General features: G+C 44.8%; 1 protein-coding gene across 1 annotated transcript in view; it reads right to left on the bottom strand.

Moving 5' to 3' along the window:
* The window catches only part of EXOC4 (exocyst complex component 4), a 405,200-nt gene that overhangs the window by 107,392 nt on the left and 271,816 nt on the right, over positions 1 to 25,992 (bottom strand). The window lies entirely within an intron of this gene.

Here is a 25,992-nt window from a genome sequence, read left to right as displayed (position 1 = left end):
CACCAACATGAGGCATGAAGAGTAGAAAAGGTCTGTAAAATAAAAAAGAATACATTAAATGCCAACAGGTGGTGAGAAAAAGACTCAACGGCTGGAGAAGAACAGACAAAATGGGGACTTGGTGAAAATCCACAACCCGAGCACCACTTGTGTTTATCTGTCCAAAAATCACTGACTGCTGTATTTGAGACACGCTGGAAAGATGTCTTTTGAAAAATAACCCCCCCATAAAAAAATTCAGGAAAAGGCAAACTTCCTTCTGGGGTTGCTCACTCGATTCCCACAGGTGGGTTCCCCATCTCTAAACTGAACAGCAGTATATTCCAGCTCAAAGTCTAGAGATATCACTGAAAAAAGCAACACATACGTATTATGCTCGTGTCATACTGCATCAGGTATGTCTGTATTGTGCTATATTTTTATTATGTGTTATTGTTTCATCCTAGGATTCCATTCCTGCGCACGCAGAACAGCACGCCGATTCTGGGAATATTTTAACACAAAATGTTTGCCATCTCCTCCTGTAAAATATCTTTATCTCACTGATGCCATCTGTTTAACACACAGGAGTTTCTTCTAGAAATTACCTTGTCATTTCTTTAACTTACATCTGAGGTAATGAAATTAGTCTTCCTTTCAAAATGGCATGTATCAAAACAATTAGGAATTGAGTATCAGGAGTCTTAATGGATTGAGACATGCTGTCCAAAAGGGAGAAACGTGGATGGTGTTCACAGGGCCCTCTTCATCGATGCATGCGAGCGCCTCGCGATCATTTCTATTTTAATCCCACTCCTGGACAGGCTGGGATTGTTTTTACCTTTGTTTTACGCAGCAGCAGCAGAAGCTTCTGTTTGACCTTGGATCTCCCAACACACGCAGCAACACCCCCTGCACCCTGAAAGCCACCTCTTCTTCACTAAGAACCACCTTTTTGGCATGAGACATCTCTAACAGTACCAGCGTGGTTGGTGTTTCTTAGAGATGCCTTACCACTAATCATTTTCCCCAAAGCTTCAACGAGGTCTGCTTATTTGTCCATAATTTTCTACCCCCGTGTTCAGCACTCCAGAGGAGGCAGATTCCCTCCAGAGGACTGACTGAGGAGCTCCTGTCAATTTTAGTAGCATGATTTCTCTCAAGCCTGAACAATTTACTCCCTAAAGCCACTGCAGTGTTGACTCCATCCGTCTAGAGTGGCACATTTGGGCTGATGCAGCTCTTGCTTCCGTGCGGGGACCCATTCTCTCCAAAGAGAGATGCTGTTGCCTGGAGAGAAGTGCAAAAGATGGCAGTTTATTCCCCGGCTTTCACAGATCGATAAAGTGAATCGGCTTTATCAAAGAGGGAAACTGCAGAGTCATTGGGGAAGAGAGCAGAGAGACCACCACTGAGCTTATCTCTGAAATAACAGACCTAACATCACCAGCTTTGAGTGACAACCGCTGATGTCCTTAAGGAACGTTGTCAAGGTTGATGGGACCACATTAAACTAACTTAGCGTATCTTTTCATGTCTGCCAATAAATCTACCGCTCTTTCTTTATATGCTTACTTACACCGCACTTTTGATGCACGGAACTCACAAAAAAATGTGAATTAATTCTTACAATACCTGCACCATGCAATCAAATACCGTTATACCCCTTTCAGATGGGAAAGGCAAGGCAGAGCAGCTTGAATTTGAAACGAGTCACTTTCAGCGAAAACTTTTAAACACTTTTAAAATTCAGCACACGCTTAACAGATGGCTAAACGGACATAAACGGAAGAAAACTTTCAGAGGGAGAGTGGCCACGTACAAACTAGCAGCAAACTACCAGAGCTCAGATGTGCTGACCTACAGCAACTCCTTATCCCACAACAGCTTGAGGGTGTTTTCTAAGCGTTTCCTATACCAGAGACTAAATTGCTTGTGTGAGGCTGAGGAAAGGTCAGTGGCAGCAAAAGGTGTAATCAAGAATTTTTGTTTCCCAGTACCTGGCATTAATCACCATTTCAGATCTCTCCTAAAGACCTGGGCCTTAATCTCCAGCAAATTTTACCTTGATTAGAGAACTGAGTCCTGATGGTTGACATGTTCTAATAGGCTTTAGCTTCTTGGCATAGACAAGACAACAGTGGTTCACTTAATACCGGTAAGAATCAAAAATATATCCCTTGATATTACTTGATACGAACCATAAAGTAATCACAGATTACGAGAAAGCTGCTAGATAGCAATGTCTCTGCGAGAGGGGATTTTATGAATGCTCAGCAACACTTGTGATAAAGAACAAATGGTCGAGAGCTTAGGAAAGCAGATTTAAACTCGATATCAGGAAAAAGTTATTAAGACTGAAACGGCATGGCATGGAGGACTAGAGGATATGGATGAGAGACCTTAAGTTTGAATGTTCACGGATAGCTTGATTAAATGATAATGGTAATGAAAAACAGACAATTTCTGAAGTCTTCATTTAATCAAAAGATCTCTACCAAAGGAAATGGAAGTAGAGAAAAGGTAGTACGGATGTCAGAGCATGTACAGTAGGGAACAGCCCTAAGAGTTCACGAATTGGATGCTCCAACAGTACATTAGCCCTTAGAACAGCCCCAAAGGACAACTGGAACCCACTTTGCTATGATCTGCTGTGGTTCAAAGATGACCTCACCATGTTTTCACCAGCCAGGACGAGTCCCAAATCTGCTCTGCAAATGGAGCACCCGAGGCAGCCACTGTGCAGCTCCAACCTTCACCCCACCAAGAGGAAAAGCCCACTGAGCATATGACCGGCGCGCCCAAGCAAGCATCACAAGGCTCCAGACACAGACGTACAGCAGATTTGCACCAAGAATCCTTCTAGCATGTTACGTCGCAACAGCACCCTACGTGTTCTGTACTGGGTTATTCAGAGGGTCATTAAGAACAGCTTAATCTAATGGAAAACATGAATTTTATGGATTTTTTTAAGAGAATTAAGGATGTGAAGTCAAACACTGACAAGTTTGGAAAAGGAAGGATTGGAGTCGCTTGTGTCACTGTAGTTTGGCCTGCTGTGCAGGACGCCGTGGTATAACTGTTAATTACACAACGGCACACCATTGCTCCTGTCAGTGGACGCTTGTCCTAAGAACAGGATGGTCAGTGTTCCGACAGTGAACGTCACAGCACCGGGATTTCACAACTCTCTGCCACGTGACTGCAATAACATGCACCAACAGCCAACTGTCACCTGCGGGAATCCGTGAGACGCTTCCGCCACGACGTCCCATGGGGCTGTCTGCACTGCTTCCGAGCTTCATTCTTCCTGCCTTCTTCTTTCTTCATGAGACTCCTGTTTGCAGGAATTTCGCCACCAGTTGTCTTACTTCCCTTGGTTCCCAATCCCACTTGTTCATCCTACATTTCGCATCTCTTCTTGGCATTTATATCGGGAAGCATCCTCCTCCAGGCAGCTGGAGCCCAACAGGCATGGGAGCCCGACAAACATTGAGGGGAGGCACCTTTGCAAGGTCCTTGCCCTTGGCTTGGTCCTGGTTAGCTAGAGGCAGAATCATGCCCATCAGGAACTTCAGCTGCTACGGGCTGGAAGCCTCTTATGAGAGTGTGAGCACTGTGCTTCTTCAAAGGTGGGTAACTAAGCCAAGTTTTGGTGGTGTTTTCAGAGAAATGGCAAAAGGCTCACCCTTTACACAGCAGTTGCTCTTGCTGAGAAATGGGAAGACGCAAATTCCCAGCCAAAGGAAAGGTCACCAGAATTTGCCAACATGTACAATGCATTTCTTCTCCTTCTCAGAAAGAACAAGTATTTTAGACACATTTTTCTAAAAAAAATATCTATCCCCAGTTGGCAATTAAAGACTAGCCAAATTACAAGAAACTGGAAAAGAAGTTTTTGAAATGGGAAGTATTGGGTAGCATTAACAACCTAACAGATATTCCCTATTTTCTGCTTGGCAGACCCATACACGTACATTCACAGTCACACCCTGTGCTATTTATTTATCTAAATTTCAAATACTGCTGGTTAACTTATTCAAACATACTTCAGTCTTTATAAAGGAAAGAAATGTTTAACAGCATTTAAAAAAATATTCTAAGAGTACTTTCCAAAAATGTTCCTGTGTTACTCATCCAAGCTACCCATGTAACTATTAAGATGTCAGAAAAGCAATTTGACCCACGGCTATCCCAGAGACCAACGTTTAAGTCTGTCTGTGGACCAGCGCACGTGGTGAGAAATCACATTTTGGTCAATGACACGCTTATATAAAATGCCTAAAAATCAAAGTGGAGAAAACTTTTCGGCATTGGAATAAAACGGAGCAGCACCAGGGAAGTCAGGTCTGGACAGGATTCTTCAAATTGCTTTTGGACATAACTGCACGTGCGTAAATCCAAAGGACTGCAAAAAACTCCATCAGAAAGCACTGTGATGGTGAAAGGCTGTGCCACTGAGCCCTTTTATACCCTACTATTTTCTTTTTACTCTCCAAAGAGGGAAATTTGAGATATGGCTCACTGTAAAAAGGGGCCATAAAGAAGGCCTTGGAGGAACAGCTTTGATTCACTTTCCATTTGCTTCGATTATTCTACTCGAAAAAGAAGCGTTCAGTTGTAATTTAGCAGGGTTTCTGAAACAGCATCAACAACCACATTTAAAATCATCTCTCACCAGCACAGAAAACCTGAAGAAAAACCTATAAAGGTTAACACACCGTGGGGTGTATTCGCTAAAAGCGAGAAAATGAGCCACGTGGCACATTCAGGACAGAAAATTCCCCTATTGCTGAGCAATTTCACTTATTTAACGTAACCGCCATGTACGTCAGACCTGCAAAATGCTAAAATGCTTTCTCTGAATAAAAATGCAGAGCGAGGTGTGTCATCGGATTTTGGATAATGGTCACTGTAGATAGTCCTGAGAATTGCCTGAAGTCCTAAAAAGGCTCGTAGGGATGTCGCTGCTCTGAAGGACACTTTTATGAGATGTCTGGCCAGGACTGAGCTCTGGAAGAGAGCAGCAGGGGTAAAAACCAGAAATCTGCATCTTATCCTGAATTCAGAACCTGCATTTTCGAAATGATGCACAGTTTTTAACTTGTTTTATCCTCCTATGAAAGCATTTGAGGTGATTTGTGGCTGCAATTAAGCATTCCCCCTAGACAGAAAAGCACTTTCAGTAAAATGAAGTATCTTTTTGTAAATGACAGTCATTTGGATTAAAAAAAGAAAAAAAGGCAAACCGTTTCAGAAAATTTAATTCGTTCTAACTCACAACTTAATTGTCTATGAGGACTGTCTTACCTAGGCTGAAAGCATGTAATAAACCCCATAAAACCTAAAGAAGCTGTATGGATTGATTTAGAAATCTACAACTGTCACCTTCCCAAGGCTTTCTTCTGTCTCCTTGTTATCAGATGTCTTCTAAAATATCATTAAAAGAAACTGAAGACGTGTCATGGAAAGTGCATAACATCAGCTACTCCTTTTCTTAATGATGATGATAATATCATCTGAAATTCCCTCCTCAAACAAAGGAATGACAGAAAAAAAAAATATTCTGAGACCTTATTAAGAAAATTTTTACCGACATTCAGCCCAAATTTACATTTCAGCTTGTTTCATTTCTGTATGATCCTAAACTGTTCTTTTCTCTCTATCTCAGTCATAAAACACCCAAGTACCTGAAACGAACCTTTTGGTTTTGCTTACACAAAGCAACAGAAGATTAAGGAAACATCAGAAATCCTTTGAACTGGATACTGGTTACCGCCAGAATGGCAAATCCCAAACTGGTTGTTCAGACTCCAGGAAATTAGAGATAAAATATCCAAGACTATAGGTTCTTGCAGGTTTGAAGACACATTCAAACCAAGAGAGACACCTGGAAGATCCCAGGTTGTCCCTTACCCATCCAGAAAGCCTTCCCACCTCAACAGCAGGCGTTTTGGGAGAGGGTCAACAGAAGGGACAGCCAAAGACGATGTTCTCCTGCCAAGCTCTTTGATAACCAGCAAGGTACAGCTCTGATTCCTAATTTACCACCCTAGTGACAATGTGGCCAGGCAAAGAGTCTATTTCAACAACTATGCACAACCAAACTGGTCTATATTTCAGTATCTCCAGTTCACATAATGATCCAGTTGGAATAAAACCTACTTCTCATCCACCCCACAGCCTGGTCCAATCTCTGACTCCTCTCTCCTCTGCCAAAGTGAGACTCAGTTGTGCTCCCATACCAAAAGATATGTGCAGAATACAGTAAATACAATTAAATTAAAAAAATTCACAGCAGCACATAGACCAGACATCTTTTGTCACTGAAGACCAATCAAATAGGTACTAAAGCAACAGAAACCACATTATTTTGCATAAAAACTTGACTACAGAGAATTATTTTGGTTACATTATCAGCTACCCCAGGATTGAAATTTCACTCAGGAGCACGCTGCTGATAAATATTGTGGTTATACGCGAGATAATAGAGCCGCTTCTGTATGAAGTCAGTCCAAAGGGAGCTGTATGCAGGGGACAACAGCAGGAATAAAGGTTTAAGCTCTTCTCTAGGTGACCCAGAATGTGAATACATTACAATAAAAAAGTGTAAACTGCTCTGGGACACTCAATGGAGATTTAGCTATGCTAAGTGCATTTAAAATCCTAGCAAAACCAGACAGAAAACCAGCAAATATCAGACAAGAATATTTTGAAATATTATGTAGCCTAGAAAACATCCGGGAAGGTAACAACTATGGCAAATGACTCCTGTTAACAGAAAACACCAAATTTGGGGCATTTTTCACTAATATTAAGGTTTCAGCTTAACGCAAGTTAACCGGCAGCACCACAGACTGGTGTCCGCAACACCAAGCTGAGTTTCATGGGCTGTTTTGGGCAAATGGCCAGATTCTACTGTCAGCCCCCAACCCTTCAGTCCCTCCCTATACCGACAGAAATTCTCAGCCAATAAAATCTCGACTACACGATACAGCTCTTTTGGTTAGTGTAAAGGCTTCTGAGCATGTCCCCACAGAGCCAACAGCTTTAGTGCTGGAAGATCAGAGTCCAGAATGCTTTTTCAAACAGTAGCTAAAACCCATGAGCTTTAAGGAATTTATTTACGTGTTCTAGCTGTTCAGGAGGTAAGAAATACCTTCTTCCCATGGTGGCGTAATATAAAAAATAAGTATTTTATTGTCTCCGAGGCGCTACAAACACCACTCACACTCAGTAAAAAATTATATTACAATTTAGCTATCACCTTGTGCTAAAAATATTGCTTATTTAATGCTCACCTATCCCCTGAAGAACACAACTTTCTGACTTAGTGCAACTCTCTCAGGACAGACCAGGTGCAATTTCTTCTGATGTCTCCAGAGGGGAATATTGGCTAGTATTTGGACCACAAGAGGCAGAGCCAGAACCAATTAGATCTTCATAATGCACAGAAACGCGTGTACCGTTCCCTACAGCTCAGGTGCCTCTCACCGAGCCAGAACCATGAGCAACAGCAGCAGAACCACAACGGATTTTTGTCAGGGAGGTCGAACCCGGGAGGCAAATTTTAATGTGCTAATTACAACCTTTCCAACTGCATAATTTGAACAGCACCCCATCTTTCCATTCCGCTCCTCAGGGCCTCAAAACTGCTTTAATTTGCTTTTGGGGTTGCTGTTGTAGCTGAACATCTTCACTAACGCCCACCAGCAAGGATGTGAATGAAAACATCCTCCTGCTTCGATACAGCCTAGTAGAGGTGATGTGGGTGCACCGCTATGAAGCCTCTTCCTCGCTTTTCGTTTCCATCTTGTCAGAGGTAAATCTCATCTGCATCGATTTCCTCGATGAAGCCGGCACAAGGTAAATCGTGCTTCGCAAAATATTAGCGAGAGCCCACTCGATGGAAGGTTTCTGACGTGGTGGCTGGACTGATACTTGCATCTCGCTGTCTCTCTCCTCCTATTTCTTGCGAGGGCATGAGCAAGCTTCAGGGAGCAGCTGTATGCCCATCTGCCGCCAAACCTGAGCTAATAGCCAGGTGTGATTTTTCCAAAACTGGTAAATCTGAGCAAGAAACAACCCGGAGTTTTTGTGACCCACTCAGAGAAACTGAGTTTCAAAAAGGAAGAAAACGGCACAACTCAAGAGTCATTCCTGTGAAATGAAGCCTATGAAATGCATATTGACATCACAGTCCTGGGCAAAACATGGGAAAATATACTGTACAGACCACTGGAACGGGGCTACGTTACTTAAGAAATAGAAACTGGGTAGGTTTTGAGCCTAGTTGTAAATCTGTAGAGGCATTAGTTTGCAGAGCCAAAACCCAATCCATTGGCCTATGAATTTACAGCAGCGAAAATCTAACTTTATTCCTCTTCTATCTCTAGACAGCTTGCAAAGATATTATTTCCCTTTCTGCAGATAAAACACAGCAATTACTAGCGCCACAAATCTGCATATAACATTTATACGTCTGGAAGACCCACAAGCAGCTCCCTCTGTGAGCAGATGCAGTCCAGCTGCTTCTCTCTGAAGGCAGGCAAAAGAAGAGTACCTCAAGCGTGAATCACATCAGCTCTCTCTCTTACTGGGGATGTACCCGAAATACAAATCACGAACGCTCCATGGAAAGCAACACAACCTGGAGCTGCAGCAGCAGTCACGGGTGGAGGTTTTGGGGATCCAAGGAGCTTTGCACACGATGCAGCTGGTCCGCTTTTGAGCAAGGTGGCATCTCTATGTGGTATGGAGAGATGATCTCCAAGGTTGAGTTATAGCTTAACAGCTAAGCTGCAGTTCAGTGTTGGACATGTCCTTAGCCATGTTTGACCTGGAATTAAAGCGTGACTCATGGTTTATTTGACATCCAAAAAGGACGAGGAACATGCGGTTGGTAGGCACTAAGTCATCGCCACTTGGTGGTGGCAAATGTACACCCAGACACGGGACAAGCTGGAGATGTGGGCGTGACCCATGGTTTACTTGGCATCCGAAAAGGACGAGGAACATGTGCTTGGTAGGCACTAAGTCATCGCCACTTGGTGGTGGTAAATGTACACCCAGACACGGGACAAGCTGGAGAGCTGGGCCCAGGTGAACCTCCTGAGGTTCAACAAGGCCAAGGGCAGGGTCCTGCACCTGGGCCAGAGCAACCGTCGGTATCAACACAGGCTGGGAGAAGACAGGCTAGAGAGCAGCCTTGTGGAAAAAAGACTTGGGGGTGCTGGTGGATGAAAAGCTGGACATGAGCCACCAATGTGCAATTGCAGCCCAGAAGGCCAACCGCATCCTGGGCTTCATCAAAAGAAGCACAGCCAGCAGATCGAGAGAGGGGATTCTGCTCCTCTGCTCTGGTGAGACTTCCACCTGGAGTACTGTGTCCAGCTCTGGAGCACCCAACACAAGAAGGACGTGGACCTGCTGGAGCGTGTCCAGAGGAGAGCGACGAAAATGATCAGAGGGCTGGAGCACCTCCCTTCATAGGGAAGACAGGCTGAGAGAGTTGGGTTGTTCAGCCTGGACAAGAGGGGGCTCCAGGGGGACCTTATAGTGACCTTCCAATACCTGAAAGGGGCCTATAAGGAGGCAGGGGCAGAACTGCTCACAAGACTTGGCAGCGATACGACGAGGGGTAACGGTTTTAAGCTAGAAAAGGGTAGATTTAGGTTGGACATTAGGAAAAAGCTCTTTCATATGAGGGTGGTGGATCACTGGAACGGGTTGCCCAGAAAGGTAGCGGAAGCCCCATCCCTGGAGACATTCAGGGTCAGGCTTGATGGGCTCTGAGCAACCTGACCTGGTTAGAGATGTCCCTGCTTGTTGCAGAGGGGGTTGGACTAGGTGGCCTTTAGAGGTCCCTTCCAATCCAATGCATTCTATGATTCACTGTCCGTCCTCTCCTCACCTCACCCTTGTCCAGATGCTGATGGTCCTTGATCTACTTTCCATACCATTTTTCCACCCATACTGCCTCTCTGTGATGAAGCTTAAAAAGTGACCAGTAACACTGCTCTAGTTTGCTTCGCACCGCATCATTTTTTACTACTGAGGCAGAACGACTGTTTGACATTCTGACTATTCGCAATGCACAGCAAGCCAGAATCCTAACTACGGGTGAAAACATGGCTGGGACATGGCTGAACTCTGACGTGACTCTCTGCAACAACCTAAAACACATCCCAAAGAGCACATTTTCAGCATCAGAAGCATTTAACAAGCATGAGAAGGCAATGCTTACTAACAAACACCGAGTAACGAGAAGACTGGCCTGTCTTCTACCACCAAAATGCAGCTGCTGTTTGGCTCTTCGTTTCCTTTTCAACTCCCAGCCCATCAAAATACCAGAGGGATCTGGGGCTTTGGAGCAATTTATTTATCCTACAAGGTGTACGTCTCATCAAGAGGAATCTCTAAACTCACACCTTCTCCCCGAGAGCACCTCGGTGTAAAGCGGAGAACGGTGGCTCCAGTAACGGAGCACTGCGTGGGATGTAACGCAATGTACTGTCTGTGGCTCCTCACAAGAGCCGTCCCTCGGTGTTGGCCTTTCATCCCCCAACGGCAGACAAACTCAGCTTGCTCCACTTCTTCGGAGAGGCCTTTTCGATCAAACCTGGAAAACCAGAGCTTTGTTCAGATCCTAAAGACCTTCCGCAGCATACTTGTGAAGAGACAGGTCTTCACCCCACAGCCCCAGAGACAAAAACCTCTTCAGATGTCACCGGTGAGCAGCAGGGTCGTGTTTGCTCCCCTCCCCGAGGCTCCATTTCGGCGGAGCTGCGTGCGTGTCTGTGTGTGCGCCGCTACACACGCCAGCGTGTGCCGCAGTCTCACATCAGCCCAACCTACACGGGTGCTTTTGAGAGCTGACTTCCACTTTCATCCTGCTCACCCCCTACAGACTCCTAACTACGCTATGAGGCCTCTGAGTTCGTTTTGAGAACAAATACAAAGCAGCTTTATTCCCTATATGCCATGAACCTCCTTTTCAATCCTTTTAAGCAAGTTCTTTACAGTGTGAACCTGGAAGCAGGAAACCTGTGGTCAAATGTTTTTGTCTCTTCCTAATTTATTGAGGAACTTTTTGGGGTTGCTTGGCTATAAAGAGCCTGGTTTTTCCCCATTACTGCCACAAGCGATGAATGTTTGCAAAGCAAGAGCTCCTCAAAACTGCGGAAGGGTACGGTATCATTAAGATGCCAACAAACCCCAACTGTGCACAGCCAGGTAAGAGGAGAATGTAAAATGCTGCAAACGGGGACAGCAAAGCAGAGCTGCGATGCGCAGCTCAGCAGCTACAGCAACACGCTTCACCTTCGCCTCAAACACAGCTTTGATGAACTACTACTTTATCGTTTGTCACTGAAAAAAACAGATAAATACTAAGTGTTTGAAGTTTATACCGAACTGAGCAAATAGTTGCTACAACCAGCCACCCCTTTGCTCTTCTGATGTTGCACCACCAAATCTCTCCGCTCTGACTCCTGAAACCGTAAGCTTCTACCCCAAAACTAGACCGACGCTGAGCAAAGCCTGCCAGTTGCCTCAAAGTTACAAGATTGCTTCACGATGGAGATGATAATCCAAAAAGACCACTGTACTAAATTACCCACTCTCGATCCATTTGTAATTTAAATCCAATCCTGCAGAAGCCAGAAGATAAATGTACTAACCATGGTCAATCAATCCCTCTCTCTATAGAAGTTCTGCGATGTATTTATTTTACATGAACCCGGGGCACGTGTACGCTTAGAGGCACTTTCTGTCCATGAGACGAAGTCAACCCTGTAGGATCCCATCGCTTCTTCTGCTTCTAACTTACTATAGAAGTAACGGCAATGATTACTTCCCATGACACAACAACAAGTAACACGACTTCACTACTACTGATGTGGTCGGTACTGTGCAAGGAAGAAAATACACACAGCCTTGCTTAAAAAGCATTATCATTTTAAACAATCTTGACCGTCAATTCTAACTGAATTCCTGCCTTTCGCATAGAAATATTGTGAGGTTTCAGCATCAATCTTCAGCATCAATAAAGATGTTAACAGAACCATCATATAATGTCATCCTATCACACAAAGTGATCCGAAATCTGAAGTTCAGTAACCTTAGCTTTTTGTGTTATCAAATCCTATTCCCTTTAATGCCACATTATATTCAGTTTGTTGATCACCACTGAAATGTAATGCTGCCCCCGCCACAACTTCACATTCTCTCCTGAGCACAACAGCTTTGTAAAAATTAACTTACTATTCATATTATTTTTAAATCTGATCTGGTGGCACACTCTTCGTGCTCAAACCCCACAGCTCTCAATCTGGCTCCTGTAAAAAAGTAACATATGCTGACTATAAATCTTTAAAATGGCCCTATTAATAGAGTAGCTGTAGTGACAGCTTTATAAATGGGCACCATCTTTATGCAAACTGTTTTTTATTAGATTGCATGATAATGGATTTGTAACACGAATGCAAGGATGGCTTTGGAGCGGGCGGCAGCGAGGAACAACTCTTAACCAGCCAGCGGTTTCACAGCCCGTGAATTTGGTGTGGCAGATTGCGTGCGCTTACAACAACAGACCCTATCAGATTAGCTTTGATACACCTCTCTGCTCCTCTGCTTTTCCCCATCAGATAGCAAACGGCCCAATAACTGGCTCTGTGTCTGTCAATCCAATTACTTCCTATTTGCTATGTGCTGACACCCCATTAAACAAGCAGACAGATGGCGCGAGCTTTCATTATCATCCAACTGACTGATGAGTCTCCGGTGTGCGGACTGGGGTAGGGCCAATCGGTTAAATCAGGGGTTACTCCAAAAAAACCACAGCGGGACAAATGAAAAGTCCAAACCAAGAGACTGTAACTTCAGGGCCCACCTGGGGATGTCCTGAGTATCAGGGTTTGATGAAGCTACTGCCTCTAGGAGCACGTAGGGCCAAGTTCAGACGTCCTGCTATAGACACCTCACTTAGGCATCGCAACAGTGAGAGGCTGATGGAATATAGAATGGTTTGGGTTGGAAGGGACCTCAAAGACCACCCAGTTCCAACCCCCCTGCCATGGCAGGGACGCCTCCCATTAGACCAGGTTGCTCAGGGCTCCGTCCCACCTGGTCTTGAGCACTGCCAGGGATGGAGCATCCACAGCTTCCTTAGGCAACCTGTTCCAGCGCCTCACCACCCTCAGGGTGAAGAACTTCTTCCTTGTATCTAGTCCAAACCTGCCCTCTCCCAGCTTCCAACCATTACCCCTCGTCCTAGCACTGCAGGCCCTTGTAAAAAGTCCCTCCCCAGTCTTCTTGTAGGCCCCCTGCAGGTCCTGGAAGGCTGCTGTAAGGCCTCCTTGGAGCCTTCTCTTTTCCAGGCTGGACAAGCCCAACTCTCTCAGCCTGTCCTCGTAGGAAAGGTGTTCCAACCCTCTGACCATCTTGGTAGCCCTCCTTAGGACTCGCTCCAACAGCTCCACGTCTTTCTGGTGTTGGGGGCTCCAGAGCTGGACACAGTACTCCAGGTGGGGCTTCACGAGGGCAGAGTAGAGGGGCAGAATCGCCCCCCTCGACCTGCTGGCCACACTGCTCTTGATGCAGCCCAGGCTGTCCTCTCTGCGGCAGTTGCCCTTCCTTTTAGCCAACACTGAGAAACAGTCAGGAGGCTCAGTTTAACCACCAGTTGTAGGATGGTAACATCCCACAGCCCTGTGTCCGTGCAAGTATTTGGGAAATGCAGTTCCATGGACAGCCCTGCTCTCTCCACATGCCCAGACCAACTTCCATTTTACACTAGGAAATAAGACACCATCACACCAGAAACCTGTGGAAGTCCCTCTATCCCACTCAACATCACGTTTATCCCACTCAACATCACGTTTATCCCTTAAGCCTCCTTTCTACATTTTAATCCTGTACCCGAAGACGTCAAAAATACGGTCCTGAAACAGGTTAGATGGAGTAGAAGAACAAAGATCCCAGATCATTTCCATATACCTGATTGCCTGACTTGAGAATTTGGATGGGACAGTAGCTGTGTAATCCAGGAAGGTGCTTCAACTAAAAGCCAAATTCACCGGTGGTGGAAGTCTACTCTCACACCACAGAATATTAGTGTAACTAAAAAGGCGAATTCTGTAAGTAAGGAAACTGAGGCAAAGAGTAGCCATTGCTGAACACCCAGGAACAACATGTATGTGTGCAACAGGCCTATGAGAACACAAAAGCCTTCCTAAGGCCATAGCATCTCCGTAGCCAAGTCATGAGCAGACCCAAGAAACATGCAGACTGCCCAACGGTCAGATCTATTAATGAGGGAATCGGCCAGACCCATGCTGCAATGACTTGGGTTCTTCTTCTGCCTTCCTCATCCCTGACGATAGTGACTTAGTTTCTCAGGTTCTTAAGACTCCCTGCCATCCTGGTATGAACAGCAACATCCAGGTGGTACCAGGACCCACAAGTGCATGGTTGGAGCGAACAGGGGGGTGACTGGCCAAGTTGGATGGGGCTTTGAGCAACCTGGTCTAGTGGGAGATGCCCTTGTCCACAGCAGGGGGGTTGGACTAGATGATCTTTAAGGTCCCTTCCAACCCAAACCATCCTGTGATTCTAGGACTGCGCTAGAAGGAGGGAAGCATTAATGTTCTGAGTCACTTTAAGTAGGCAACTTTAGAGCTCTTTAATGGATATAACAATTTTATGGTCTTGGTTTGAGGAAAGCCCCATGGTCATTAAGTACATCACACTCTTCAAAATTATTCTGTTCCTTACTGATTAGGGAGTAACTATACTCTGCAGTAAGCCCATTTCTGCCTGTTCTTTCCCTCTTCTAAGGACAAACACAATAAGCCTAGGGCAATGTTAAAATTAGGAGAAACGAGTAAATAAATACGAAGCCTCCTTTGAAGATTCTTGTTCCTTATCAGCCTGTTGTAATGAATACCTGTTGCTCTGCAAAGGGAATTGAGAAGTGGGGAAAGATGTTGGTTTAAGAGCCCCAGGGAGAGAATTAATATATTGACCTCCAATAAAAAGATGCGCTAGCACCTCTGGTACTCCTCCATCCGACCCCGAGGGACCTCCGAGGAAATTTCAGTTACTATAGCTAAATCAGCTCCTGGCTTTCATCAATTAAGGGATCAAATAATGCAAATCAATGATATTTTTTCTCTATGTGCGCAAGTAACCTCCAGAAAACAGAACGGGATCCCTACTGACTTTCACGTAGAGCACAGAGCTGACCTGAGATGCTGTTGAACTCGGTTGGGTTTTAATCACACTCAATCACATGGAAATTACACGACAACAGCATGCACGATACAAATCGCTCTAAGACACCCAGGTAAGCAAGCACACACATATTAAGAGTGCAAGCTGAGCACAATTACTTTACTTTCTCAGTAACCTCAGGCATGCAACACCACAGAGGAAAGCTCAGCGGCTTTCATGCCATGGATCTGGCACCCAACGTACCTGTGTCTGCGCTGCTGAGTTACAGCTATTTGCACAGGAACGCAAAGATCCTGTACACAAATAGCTGCCAGTGGAAAGATACTGCACTTTTGAGACCGAGATTACAAATCAAGCCAGGCGACGTTAAGCTACGTGCAGTTCCAATCTAATCACATTCATTAGTAAGTTGGCAGAAAAACTTAACTCAATTGGGGCACGCTAATATTGCTATTTAGGAAGGCAAGAAAAAGTGATCAAAGAACCAGCTGTGCTCCAGGCTCTAGTCATTAATAAGTGCGTACCTCGACTACAGAGCCAGAGCTGCAGAAAAAGAAACGATGGAAAGTTTCCCATATGCTCTTGCAGATATTTACGGCAAGGAAACTACACCAGAAATTTCAGTAGCCACCACTGTTCCTCTGAAGGGCTGAGATGAGGCTCAGTGGGCTCTTTTTACAAGGAGAGATGCTTGCAGAACGTGTGTGGAGAAAAAAGATTCCAGGATAAATACAGATGAAAAGCAGGTATCTGAACCGCCTCTGATCATCCACCTCATTTGGCATCCAGGGTCTGGTCCAAGCTAATGAATAAAATGGATTTGCATCATAATGGACCTGAGCAACGATGCTGTGCTACGGCAGGCAGCAAATCTGGACAAATTGGATGCTGTACCTCCGTTAAGGATCCTATTCCTCTTCTCAAAAGAGTGAGGGTATTCGCTCCAATGTCCTCAGCAACTTCCAACACCAAGAGCCGCGTTCTTCTAAATTAAACTAATTTAACTAGTTAAACTAATTCCCTGTGTAGTTCCATTTGTGTATGACATTTTTTTAAACTCCTGATCTTAAGACCTGAAATGAGGAATTACTGACAGATGATGTCTTCTGCCCAGACAGTCGGTTTCTGTCTACAGAGTGATCTTTATAAAACACACATAATTCATTACCCTAATAAAGTGAGCGAAGTTGCTGTAAAACACAGCATAAACATATGAGGGCTGTATTGGCATTGGGAAAACTGTTTTCTGACCCTGGTACACATCATTTTATGTTCATATGCATCAGTTTTATTATTTGGGATGTGTGGCTGACACACCGGAGGGCTGTGCTGCCCTTCAGCGGGACCTGGACAGGCTGGAGAGCTGGATGGGGAGGAACCTGATGAGGTTCAACAACAGCAAGTGCAGGGTCCTGCACCTGGGGAGGAATAACCCCGTGCACCAGTCCAGGCTGGGGGTTGACCTGCTGGAGAGCAGCTCTGTGGAGAAGGACCTGGGAGTTGTGGTGGACAACAAGTTGACCATGAGCCAGCAATGTGCCCTTGTGGCCAAGAAGGCCAACAGCATCCTGGGGTGGTGAGGACACATCTGGAGTGCTGTGTCCAGGTCCGGGCCCCCCAGTTCAAGAGTGACCAGCATTCGGTTCTGTAAACATGTAATTGTATAAAATAGGTCTGTAAGAACAGTCTAAAGCACACTACAACTTTTTGATTATGGACTATTAGATCAAAGAACCCATGTTTTACAGTAAGGCAAAATTATCTTGAGACACAGGCACAGAACAAGAGAACTGTATGCAGCACATTGACTAGAAAGGCTCCTTATCAAGCTCAAAAATCAGGCTAGAAGAGGCCAGTAAGAAGTTACCGAGATTCTAGAGCCTTTGCATCCCACAGCATGGGACACAAACTGCCCAGCAGTGCTAACGGTGACCCTGCTGACGACTTTGTCCTCCCACTACCACAAATCAATGCTTGCAAACGCACAGGTTAAAACATTTTTGATGGCTAAAGGCCGCGAAGATGCTCAGGGGGCTGGAGCAGCTCCCTGTGAGGACAGGCTGAGAGAGTTGGGGGTGTTCAGCCTGGAGAAGAGAAGGCTCCGGGGAGACCTTAGAGTGGCCTTCAGTGCTGAAAGGGGCTGCAGGAGAGGTGGGGAGGGACTCTGGATCAGGGAGGGGAGTGATAGGACGAGGGGTAACGGTTTCAAACTGAAAGAGGGGAGATTCAGACTAGATCTTAGGGAGAAAGTTTTCCCTGTGAGGGTGGTGAGACCCTGGCACAGGCTGCCCAGAGAAGCTGTGGCTGCCCCCTCCCTGGCAGTGCTCAAGGCCAGGCTGGATGGGGCTGGGAGCAACCTGGTCTGGTGGGAGGTGTCCCTGCCCGTGGTGGGGGGGTTGGAACTGGATGGTCTTTGAGGTCCCTTCCAACCCAAACCACCCCGTGGTTCTATGATTCTACATGAACTGTGCTTCTCCGCATCTCTGAGGTCTCGTGCGATGTTATGCACTGCTCAAGAGGAACTCTCCTCTGAAACTTGCACACAGTTACAGCAAGGATGGGGAAACTCCCGTTTATGTCTGCATGGGAATTACACTAATTAAGGCTATGTAACAGATGGGCTGATATAACAGCCTTTCATCCACGGCAATCCCACCTTGCCCTGGCAGCCAGCACCACTCCAGTTGAAATGGGATGGCAGCTTTCTGGTATCTCATCTTCCCAGCTAGAAAGTGTACTGCGATGAGCTGTGGTGTTACACTCAAAATCTTATTATTTGCAAAAGGGACACACCACATGCACACAGCCAGGAAGCTGTTAGCCTAATTAACTCTTAACTGTCTATCAAAATACAGCAAAGAGTTCTTATTAGTCCAGCTACAATAATACTAACTCCGGGTCCCTGCAAAGCTTGTGGCCTTCTGCTAGGGATGGCAAACCCCACACATTTATTGGGCTACGAGGATGTTTCTTACAGCAATAGGGGCAGGCGTTCTCCCAGTCTGAATTCGAAAGTCATCCCGTAAATAAAGCCTCATGTTTGTGTTTATATTCCTCCAAGGCATGAGAAACCTCAGAGCAAGTCCTACGAGCTTGGGAAGATGAAACGGGTGGAAATAAACACTGAGAACCATGAAGATATAATTCAGCAGCAATCTTACAAAATACAACTATGTTTTTCTGATATAAAATCCTACTTTTGTGGCTACCTGCATTGTAAATTGTGCTCAGTTTCTTCACATTCTATCTCTCTCTCAATTTTTTTCAATTGCCAAAAAATAGGAAAAAATATGTGTACAACTATGGGAAATGTAACAATGTGGATTCTGCAACTTCATGGACAGGATGGATGTTGCAGGAGTTTTATTCTGGATTTTTTTCCACGAATTTTATCTTCCTGCATTGTAAAAACTGCACCAGGAATCAGGACCCTAACACTTGTCCTAACTCAGCCAGCCTGTGTGAATCATTTTAGTCCTCTGCATTTCACCTTTTTCCTCTTAACTAATAGTGCGAATAGTGCTTGAATGCTGTAAATAATTTATTTATGCCAAATTAATTTTTGTAAAGAAATACATTTTCAGAATATATTGATTTTAGGTGTCAGGTACAAGACAACTTAAAGGAGCCCTGCCTTCAGAAAGTACCTAAAATTTGCTTTTTGAGAGTGAAAGTTTCTGAGCAAAACATCATCAACTAAAATGCCCCAAATCACCAGCTCCATTTTATAATACATATGTTCAAGCACTGATGGTGAAATCCTGACATGGAAAGCTGTATTTGAAAACACGGCATTTACACTTCATCCTCGGCAGCTGCAAGTCATAATGTACTGCAAAAATACCCAGGAATTCACTCTTGTACCCCAACGAGCCAGATTATCAGCACTGTTAATTAGGCTCCTCTCTATCCCAGTACAGCTGGAAAATCAAGAAACTTTCCCTACATTCCTGGGCCAGCACACATCACCCGTGACCTGAAGAGGACATCTTTTGGGTGAACCTGTATTTCAGTCTCCAGGAATATTTAGCTCATGGATCTCCCTGTTAAAACTCTCTAATGGGTGCAGTTGTAGTCTCAGAGATGCCTTAACCCAAGACTTTCCTTTGGGCTTCTCCAACGCTGCCTTGATTGTATTCCTTATGCCCACGCTGGAGGACACATTTCTTCTGCCTGGAGGCCCTGCTTTCCACTCCTGCAGTAATAACCTGGCTGAAGTTGCTTGATTTAGCGCTACACAGCAGCCAAGGTGGGATTGCTGTCACTGCAGCAGAGCAATATCAGATTTAAGAGCTGCACTAGTGAAACACTCATTATTTAGCCAGCTGGCCAAAACGTCTGCTAACCGGCAAAGTCTGGTGGTGCTGGTTCTTCAGCGGAGTGGAGAGGCAGTAAATAAGAAGGAGAGAATGCAGCAGAGGACGGGATCTTGTGTGAGCAGCAGCAAGCTACACTGAAGCATTAACTTCACACTTAAAACAGCCACATAAACACAGAAAAAGAGACCATAGAATCATAGAATGGTCTGGGTTGGAAGGGACCTTTAAAGATCATCTACTTCCAACCCCACTGCTGTGGGTAGAGACATCAGACAAGCGCTATCCCTGTGTCAGTGATACTCCAGGTCTCTCAGAAGGTCAAGGTGGCATCTGGCTCTTCTCCTGCCACGTCACCAGGGATCACAGCCCCTTCGCTGCCTCCTGTCCTCCCACCCCCTTGCTAAAGCCATAGCGTCAAAGCATCTCAGTTACTCACAACTTGCTTCCAAGTCATCTTGGACCTAGAACGGCACTGATATAAAATGCTGATGGCAGAGGGGCTTTCAATCTTTCAGGACTCTGTTCCTTATGAATACAGAGAATTTTAGGCAGAGAAAAGCTCAAAGATGCCTTTTTTCACCCCACTGACATGAATTAATCAAGGCATAGGTGTCTGGAGGGGTCAGTTCTTGGGATGCTTTTTCTCACCATTTCATTTCAGCTTGGTGGAACTCTTCAGTTCTGTCCATGCACTAAATTAGTTTTTTTTTTTCCTTTTAAAAACCAGAACGATGTCTCCCAAACTAAATAATTGGATGATGTTTGGTCTGTGCAAAGTAGCACAGACCTAAAAAAGACAGGTAGGTCTTGGCCCAAACTGAAGTCCACTGGTAGAGAACAACTAGAATAACAGCATCATCTATAACGTGATCTACTGTTATCGACCCTATTTTCATAGGTGAAACAACGAAAAAAATAACTGGGAGAATACACTTCTGCAGTCTGTCCCATCTTCTACGGGCTCTCCCTTGGCCATTCGAAACTGATGATTGGAGCAGAAGTCACACCAAAAATAAACTCATTCATTCCCTCCATTCTTCCAAAAGAAGAAAAGATGCTTTTTCAGATAACACATGGCTAATAAAAGAAGAGGAAAATAATTAAAAAAAAGGTCTGTGGTATCATGATTTGTTCCTTCAGTATTTGTCCTAAAATAAATGTTGTTGTTAGGTTTATGTATACAGCACCGTAGCTGGACTTGACAACTCTACAGACGTACAATATGGCCTCTCATAAACATGAAAGAATGAGTCAGACTCAAACAAAATCAATCTAAAAGTCGTAAGAATTAAAAAATAGGCTGCTTTCTTTTTCATTTGCTTTCCTATTTATGAACCTTTAGGGTTCACCTCAGTTATGGTTTCAAGCTGACTTCCATAGACATAAAGACCAGGAAAAAATGAAGAAGACACAAACCACCCCTCTCCCTCTGAAATTCCTAGATGATGAGTTTGGGTGGTGGTAACGCAAATGCGTTCCACAACGCCTGTGAGCAGAAGACACCACCTGGCTCGTACAGCTGATGAAGGCAAAGAACTGCCTCGTGCCTTGCAGGGCCACGCCAGCACGAGCACATCCCAGCAGGACTTGGACTTGCCCTCTTTCGGAAAGGGCTTGGCATCGCAGACCAACTCTGCTGCTTTGTACCTTTCGTTTGCTGCTTTTAAATAACAACCTTTTTTTTTTTTTTCCCTCCATCTTCATTTCCCATTTGGCAAGGTTTTTTTTCTATTCACGGCCCGTGCTTCAACACACAAGTCCTTTCACGTTGGTGCTGCCTCATTCAAAGAACCGAAGCTCTGAGTGACAGTCAGCCCCTCTGAAGTTCTCCAAAGTTTTCCTGGACCATCTCTTTAAATGAGTGTGGCTTTGCCACAAGCGTGCACGATGCCTGGACAGCCAGAATACACGAGAGCTTATGCCCACGCTTAACGAGCTGACCACTCCTTTCTGCTGGAAATAAGGACAACCTTACCTGTTCTTATCTTTCCAGCTCTTGGGATTTCTTAGCTTTTGGATTCTGGGTTGGTTTTTAATTTTTTTTTTCCTTTTTTAAAAATAGAATCATAAGGGATAATTTCCCCAATGAAATCACACAAAGCACCTGATTTATTTTTTGGCAGAAAATAGATGCAGTACATACTAAAGCTTAACTTAAAGATTTAACTTAACACTGTACAAAGCAGATTATCTTCTGATCCGCAATCTCCTTTCCCACAACTGCAGGTCACCATTGCTTATCCGCACAGAAATCGCAGTCGCCTTCCCTAAAGTCACTCTTCCTGCAGCTGGACAGCGTGGTGCATCCTATCACCACCAGGTGCACATGGAGGGCAAGGGTGTGCTCACAAATTCTTGGACTGGGGCAGTCCTCGATGAATCAAGCAGAAGAAAAACAGTTTAGTAAAAGAAGCAGCTTGGGAAGTGAGTAACTGGTGAGAAAGTGCATATGATTAAATACTTGAGAAGAGTACAGCTATTGAATGTATTTTTGATGTCCTTATCATCTATTTACTTCAGTGGTGTGTCTCTAAGACCCCAGGTAAAATGGACACCAAAGAAAACAGCGATAAAAATGTCGACTCAGGTTAAGGTAAAGCCTTGAGCGCTTCAAACTTGAAGGGCAGTTACAGCCAGAAATCCTCCTGCATGATAAAGTGAACCCCTCCTACTTGACAGATCTCGTTTTTATTTTACAAGCCTACAAACCTGCTCGATCTCTGAAAAGAAAATTTCATGTCTGTCTGCCCAGGTCCAAGATGGCTAGAAAATGTGGTAGGTAGCTTTCGCTTAGAGTGGCTCAGAAGTTAGAACTTTAGAATCAATATTAGTAATTGTTTAAAAGCTAGAGGGGGGAGGGAGGGGGGAAACAAAAACTATTCCGAGGTGTCTCAGGTACTTTTGAAGCACCAAAAGTTAAAAAAAACCCCAACTGTTAACATGGAAATTAAGGTACTTTGAAGGGAATCTTTCCAATGGGAAGACTGAATTCGACAGTCCATGTTGTAGGGGTTTTTTGCATATAATTTTTTCATTTATATGTCTAGGAGGCAGTGTCAGACTGAAAGCAATCTACTTTTAAAATACACTTCCTTAGTTATGCTTCTCATGTCAAAAGAAATGACTCAAGAGGAGAGAAAGACAGAAAATATCTGATTACTTATCAACACCACTTCATAGTGCTTATTGCTGCTTCTCAGGCTGCACCCAGAGCAGCGTGGGCAGCAGGTCGAGGGAGGGGATTCTGCCCCCTCTGCTCTGCTCTGGTGAGACCCCCCCCTGCAGGGCTGCGTCCAGCTCTGGGGCCCCCAGCACAGCAAAGACACGGAGCTGCTCGAGCGGGTCCAGAGGAGGCCACGAAGATGCTCAGGGGCTGGAGCAGCTCCCTGTGAGGACAGGCTGGGAGAGTTAGGGGTGTTCAGCCTGGAGAGGAGAAGGCTCCAGGGAGACCTTAGAGCAGCCTTCAGTGCTGAAAGGGGCTGCAGGAGAGGTGGGGAGGGACTCTGGATCAGGGAGGGGAGTGACAGACGAGGGGTAACGGTTTCAAACTGAAAGAGGGGAGATTTAGGTTAGGTGTTAGGAAGAAATTCTTCCCTGTGAGGGTGGTGAGGCCCTGGCCCAGGCTGCCCAGGGAAGTGGTAGAAGCCTCATCCCTGGGAACATTCCAGGTCAGGTTGGACGGGGCTCTGAGCAACCTGATCCAGCTAAAGATGTCCCTGCTCGCTGCAGGGGGTTGGACTAGATGGCCTTTAAAGGTCCCTTCCAGCCCAAACCACCCAGAAATTCTATAATTCTATGAATTTCAGCTTTTATTTCTCTGCAGTTTCACCCTTCAGCAGTCACACGTAACAATTGCTCTCTTTGACCACTGCCCAAACAAGACATACAGAATACTTAAAAGCCCCAAACAACCTGCTTAAAGTAAGCGTGCAGAGGTTACAGACACACACACACGTACACACACACACACACACCCCTCTGTCCCTGAGCAAAACAGGCTTTTTTTAAAACTACACTTTGGGTCTTAAGACCTTGAACCAGTAACACACTTACCAGCCTACAACTCCTGCAACGAACCGTGCACAAGCAGCTTTAGAACAGCTTTCCTGGAGCAGTTCCACACTCGAGCTTCTCTAACACTCAGAAACACTCTCCTCCCTTTCATGGGATGTTCCAGCCTTCTGACTTTTACAGCTGATGCATTTAAGACTCCGTGATGTCATTTAATTACAGACTTAGGGAAAAAGGCTGAAAGCTTTATTATAACCAGCCTGTGCTGTCAGCTCTCCAGATGGAGTCACAAACTGTGCCATATTGCTCAGACAGAAACTCCAACGAGGGGAAAGGGGGGACTGGAAAGAGGAATCCAACAGCTCACTCCTCCTTGGTTCTTTCCCCTTTCACGTTAGCATGCAGCATTCAGCCTCTGATGAAATAATAGCTTAAGATTAGTCTCTTCTCAGCTCCCCTCTCTCTCTCTCTCTCTCTCTCTCTCTCCCCATATATATATATTTTTACACACACATACACTTATCAATATAATCATAATTGCACAGATAGCAATGCAGAAGTACACATGCAGCAGCAGACAGGCCTATGTAAAATTTTAAATAAACGCAAGATTCTGCCAATTCTATGTATTCACCGATTTATATGTATTTTTTTGTATCACAAACCCACATTATTTGAGATAGGCTCTACCTAAGTAGCTACAGATCAGCTTATCTTTAACAGCTGAGCATATGATTTGGGAGACATGCAGTTTCCAGTAAGAGTATTAAATAGAAGCAAAAGTGGAAAGAAACAGGACACAAAGCGATGAAAAAGGAGCAATAACAGAATGACAACATAACGTTAACTTGCTGGTCAGTGACTATGGAGGAAAAATAAACAAGAGAGGAGGAAGAAAGGGCTTGGGGAAGAGACGTAGGTGTTCAGTGCCTTTGTCTTTCCCAGTAGATCCATCACCTGTGAGAGGTATCCCTGAATTTGTCCCTAGGCAGCACTGTACAATAACATGAATGGGAGAAAGAAACAACCTATTAATCATCGAAAGCCTCCATCCAGCAGTGAGCACGAAATACAGTCCTCCAGCACAGTGGGTGATAAACCAATGGAGATATTAATGGGACATGATGTTGGACCTGTGAGAAGGGGACTGAGGAGACGGAATACAAAACACAGAATACAGCAAAGCCACAGAAGAACAGAGCTGTGAGACGCAAGTTCTCAACGTCTCCTACCCCCGCTGAAAGTGCTTAACAGTATTTAGCAGAACTAGCTGAAAATCGAAGACATGCACAGCTCAAGGATGCTCTGATAAAAAAATAACTGCAAAACTTGAAGACCCAGCTAAGGAAATCAGCCTAATCTGTGAATCCTGGAGCTGTGGTGGACCTCTCAGTTTCCTATGAAAAAAAAAAAAAAAATTTGATTTGGTCTGAGGTCTGGATTAAAGCGCTAGAAAAGAAAACCTTCTGCGTTTCTTTACCCATTTAATTCAGCCCTACTTTAGGATCACAGTATGGTATATTGAAAGGTAATGGATTTACAGCTCAACAGAAGATGCATTCAACATTAAAGAGGCACTGACACTTGATTTCAATTCAAAAAAATCCTCATCACTCTTTGAATTTACAAAGCCTTGTGTTGACAGTGGAGTATTGTCTGAAGTCAAGAAAAGTTAATTAAAAAATAGTAATAATGTCCCTTGTATTTTATCCCTCTTGCTGATCTCTTCTTTCACCTCCTTCTTTTTCTATGACCTTAAAGAACTGAGGACCCAAAAATTAAGTTGATGAGAAAAAAGGATGATTGAAGTCATGCAAGAAAAGGCATGCTCAGAAAAAAAAAAAAGCTGTTTCCTTCCATTATTCCATCCTCTGAACAAAAAGCAGTGATATGATTAATTCTTCCTTGCTGACGAGAGCTGACACACGTCAAAAAAACTGAAAATGTCTTCTCAGCACTTGGCCAAATTTCAAATCTGATTTGAAAGGCTATTTGATAAAGGTGAAAAGAAAAGGACTGCAGCACATGCCTGCTTTTGGGAGACTCAAACCCACCCCCAGCCCAGGGGTCTTGTCCACGTGGATCAGCCCGTGGGTCAGACCCACATCTGGTGCAGCAAGAGCAGTAGCACCAAGGTCACCCCTTCACACTCAGGCTCTGGAAACCAACCCATGACAAGTCTGCCTGAAGACTGAGGACAACGATCATTAGAAAATGACTTAAGTTTGTTGTGATCCCTTAGACTGCTCCTTCTCACCAAAACTGCTCTTACAGCACAGCCCAAGCAAGCAGGACCGGGACATTATGAGCTGTGTTTCCAGGAGATGCCAGCACCGTTTCATTTTGCTTGGGGAGAACGAAGCCTTGGCAATAGAAATTAAGGGGAAACTCAACAAACAGGTATTTAAATCCAGCTGGGACTGTGTTTGCTATTATGATTTGTGGATCT

The sequence above is a fragment of the Leptosomus discolor genome, chromosome 1 (assembly GCF_034619465.1).
Source record: "Leptosomus discolor isolate bLepDis1 chromosome 1, bLepDis1.hap2, whole genome shotgun sequence".
NCBI classification, from domain to species: domain Eukaryota; kingdom Metazoa; phylum Chordata; class Aves; order Leptosomiformes; family Leptosomidae; genus Leptosomus; species Leptosomus discolor.
Note: the sequence above shows the minus strand (reverse complement) of the source record. Positions and strands in the feature narration are given on the sequence as shown.